The following is a 4,595-nucleotide window of genomic DNA, read 5'->3' on the forward strand; positions in this document are numbered from 1 at the left end:
CACACACACACACACACACACTCTCTCTCTCCCTCTCCAGCACATAGCCTACACCACAGGAGGACATAAACATTTTTTCCATTTCAGCGAGTGAACGTCCACTGACTGTTTCAACTCTTGTAAAACCTTGATCAATGTTAGTTGTTTTGGAATAAAAAAGATGTCAGTGTTTTTTGCAGTGAAAAAACTGAAATTGCAGGATAGTAAGTATAATGAACGCCACCTGATGATTAGACAGCTTTCCACCAGGTGACACCCTGTTTGACTTGGATTCCCTCTTTAAATCTACCTGCAACCTCTCTAACTGCGAGTAAATAATGCAACTAACAAGTTTACCTCAAGCAAGACTCACATCATTCCCAGTTTACAATTGAGGAGGAGCATATAGAAAACACACATACACACAGAATGTAGTTGTGTGCATCAGAAACCATGTTTCTCAGACCCAGAAGGTATAATTGGCCCTTAACTCCAGGACACAGAAGGATAGATGAAGGATTAAAGATAAAGCTGGAGGGATAGATAGAAAGAACAGATGAAAGCTCCGGGAGAAGCTCTAGGAAACCAATCTATGTAAAGAAAAAATAAAAGAAAACACAGATGTACAGAGAAAGACAGACACTGTGAGGCAAACATGGATGACGTGCTGCAGCTTTCAACCTTAAAGTTCCCTCTTCATTTTCCTATCTCCCTTTTTCTTTATTTCTTTTCTCACCTCACTGTCGGCTCTCTGTTGCTATGGCGACTGTTCCTGCCATCGCTGGTGAAGAAAGGATACCTGAGGAGAGGAAGAGAAGGCAGCAGAGGAGCAAACAGATAGATGAAGATGGATAGAGAACACGTGGATGAACACACCTCTGTGTAGATTCCGTATCCTGTTAATATGTGCACAATAATGTAACTACTGCACAACATGTTGGTCAATATTAATAAAATAGTTGGACATTTTGGGAAAGCATGCTTAAGATGTGGATCTATAGCTTAAAAAATGTAATTATTTCCCTCAATGCTCCCATTTACCAGTCTTACTAATTTTACCTTTTACTTTTCTACTTATTTTGACCATGTCGTAAAAATGTAGGGATTGACGCTTTTCCCGTGAGCCGTGTTACGGTTTGCATTCCTCTTGCGCTATGCACACGTAATCACTACCTGAAGTGTCTTTCTACAAATCTATTTTATTTCTTATTATGCAAGTAACTACAGGGATTGTGACCTTCACTTAATGATGTGTCTGAATGCATCCTGTACAATAGGAAGACGGAAGCTGCAGCTCTGCCAACATGCAGCTTTTGTTACCTGAGCTGTGTAGACAGGGTTGAATAGGGTCCGATGTTAAATTGGGAAGGAATTACTGTGATTTGGTTGGAAATAAGTGAAATGTGTGAGTTTTAACTTCTGCAAGTTAAACTGGAGTCCTCTAATTCTCCTTACTCACTTAGATTAATGTGGAATGGGCTGCCAACTCCCAACACTACAGTAGGGCAAGATCAGATTCAACAGCTGATCAACAGAGCTGCAGGCCTCCCTCCAAAGATGAAGACTAATTAAATGGCTGTTATTGACATCATAGTGGACGCAATTAAAATAACTCTACTGTCAATGCTCTTTTACCCACATTTCCTTTCCCATACCCGACAGAACTGTTCAGGTAGCTTGACCAATGGCCCCTAATGGTCACGCAATGTCAACAGCAAAGGCTTTGTAGAGAGTGGAACTCACATCAACACCTGCAGCAATACATGCTGCGTTCAAGAGCAGTTTGCAATAAAACCACCATATCAGCTGCACAGATTAACAAAGGAAAAAAACTAATGTAAATGAAAACAAAATGCAGTAAACCTGCTCAACAAACTGCTGTAATTATCTTATTATTCAGTTGTATGTTATGTTTCAAGGAGTCACTGGAAAGCTGGAAAGTGGAAAACTTCCAGCTTCCAGAAAACTGGAAAGAGCTCATGCTGGAATTCCGTGCATGAGCTCTCATAGATGTTACTGCAGTACAAGGAGATGTCTTTGGCTTTTGTCCGTTTCCCTGCAAATGTCTTCTCATGCAAAAACAATGTTTTACAGTGATTATGTAACTATATGTAACATCATCATAGCACATAATTGCATTGTCTTAATCACAGCATTCAGTTATTACCACTCTCTTGCCTTTATCACACTACATTGTTTAGTCTAATATTAGCTCACAGAGTGCCAGTGTTCTGCTTCAGAGTTTGTGACTTTAGTTGTTGTGTTGCAGGTGTAAATTAACTTGGAATATACTTATATTCAAAATAGTTACACTTATATTATTAGTGTGCATGATATATTTATATCATAAAGTTAAGAGGTTAGCCTGAAGACTAATTCCTGAAACAATGTCTGGGAAATTGCAGAACAATTTTATACAGAGTTATGGCGTAATGGACCATTCAAACAATGCTCAAAACTTTCCCACTTTCCAGTTTCTGAAAAATGTGTTGTTGCATTTTGAATATGTTTCCAATTATGAAGTTAGTCATGAATTTGAAATGCCTGACAAAACAGTGAAAGTTTCTTAATTAGCTCAGAAATAAGTCAATCTTGAATCATGCTACTGTATCAGATAAAGTTATCTGGTACCTCTGCAGCAGATTGGGAGTGATTTACTGATTATTTTACAGCTTGATTGACAGACATTGCATTCAGCATAACTACCCCTGTCTTGGAAAAAAAAAGACCTTTAAATTGCTTTCTTAAATGGGATTAAAATGGGATTTTCTCATCTGGATGTTCCAGTAATATGGCCCCAGGAGGGAACCACACAGGACTTGTTCACAAACGTCATTAAGTCAGTTCAGTTCAGCTCAGACTGAAGATACAGTCCCATGGGATTCATTTGCAATTGCTTCAATTACTATGGACTTGCTATACTGTTCTCTGTTGCTCTAACTGTCCTCTTTTATGGAGAAGAAAACTGCAATCACAAAGGACTCATTACAGCAAATGCCACTCACAAAAGAGCTATTTAAAAAAGCACTTTGCCCAAAATACAACTATTACAAACATAATTTTGCACACACCACACGCTTAAATCTCCAACAAAATGTGTGCTTGTGAATCATGCCATCCAGAAAGAGTAGACTCTAACCTTGATGGTATTGTGTTAATTACAGCTCAGACATTATGGTGAGCCCCCAGGTTGTGTTTTGTTTTTTAGCTTCTGGGGATCCATTGATGTAAAAGGGGAAGACTAAATAATAGATACACTTCTCAGTATAATACAACACAGTTCCGCAAAAACTACAGCCTCCAACATACCATACAGTTGAATCCACATCTCTCTGAAACATTTAAAAGAAGCAACTGTACAACAGTATAACCTTGACAATTTACTGTAGGACTTTTGCATTATACTGCAATAGTTTCACCTATGTGGACCTAATAAACTGGCAATTGGGTGCAGGAAAGTCCTGCTATTTGCTTAAAGCACAGAAATGAGATTGATATCCATCTTCTCATCCCACTTTCAGAAAGTGAACTATTCTTTTAATCTGATTAAGTTGCATGGCCAGGGACATTAAATACTGATGGATTCATCTTCTGTGTAAACCAGTGGGATGTAAATTATGGAGATAAAAAGGAGAATGATATATGGTGTGAAGAAAAGAAGGGCTGTTAAAACATTAATGATGACTCAATTTCAAGTCTAGCAAGTCACTAGTGAAGATGCACTTTTCCCCAGAAAGTTCAAGTGCCCATTTCATTCTTTATCTTGGGATCTTTGCTGCATGTAATCCATCTCTCTCCTCTTTCTGTGTCTATCTATACTATCTTATAAAAGTCATTTCAAAAATCATAACTTAGTCTACATTGTGAAATATAACATGAATGAGTTACAGTGACACATGGGACATTGGTGAAATGTTGCTTATTAACTGCATTGAGTTATTGGCCAAAATAAATACATGCAGATTACAGCGGCCCCTAAAGTTATTCACTGATAACATTTAATTTGGCCGAGATATTATATGTGTGGTAGCTAGCCAGGAAAATTTGTTTGGTAGTCAAATGAGCGTTCTTTAACATAGCAAAATTCTTTTAGTAACTTTGGGTCAGGTCCATCTGGAGATGCTATCTACCTTGTCCATGCTTTCATCTTCAGTAGACTTGACACACAGGTGGTCTGGGACAGGTCTGCTTCTGTCCCCAGAGTCAGAACTAAAAAGGGGGAAGCAGCATTCAGCTTTCATGCTCCACATATGTGGAACAAACTCACAGAAAACTGCAGGTCCTTTGCAACTCTGTTCTTTTAAATCAAGGCTGAAAATGTTTTTTTGTGATGTTGCCTTTCTTTAAAGGCGAGGTCTCTCAGAGTGATTTCACTGAATGTGATTTGAAATCTCCAAACTGAGCAGCTAGATGCTGTTTGGTAGACGGGTCTAAGATGCCACCTAGTGATTCCGATAAAACCAACCTCAGTCAAACTACACCTTCCTTTTCCTGACTCAGCGAACACGGATGAGTAGGACTGGTCTCCATAACAACAGTAGACAGAGAGAGAAAGAGAGAGAGAGAGAGAGAGAGAGAGAGAGAGAGAGAGAGAGAGAGAGAGAGAGAGAGAGAGA

General features: G+C 38.8%; 1 protein-coding gene across 3 annotated transcripts in view; it reads right to left on the minus strand.

Annotated features, from left to right (window-relative positions):
- lrrc7 (leucine rich repeat containing 7) overlaps nucleotides 1-4,595 on the minus strand; it is a 108,582-nt gene that overhangs the window by 80,937 nt on the left and 23,050 nt on the right. Inside the window, exon 3 of one of the 3 annotated variants that reach the window (XM_034881537.1) lies at nucleotides 716-778. The exons of the other annotated variants lie outside the window; for them this stretch is intronic. The gene's annotated coding sequence lies outside the window, so the exon portion shown is untranslated. The remainder of the gene's footprint in view (nucleotides 1-715; nucleotides 779-4,595) is intronic. 3 annotated transcript variants of the gene reach the window in all.

The sequence above is a fragment of the Etheostoma cragini genome, chromosome 9 (genome assembly GCF_013103735.1).
Source record: "Etheostoma cragini isolate CJK2018 chromosome 9, CSU_Ecrag_1.0, whole genome shotgun sequence".
In the NCBI taxonomy this organism is placed as follows: Eukaryota; Metazoa; Chordata; class Actinopteri; order Perciformes; family Percidae; genus Etheostoma; species Etheostoma cragini.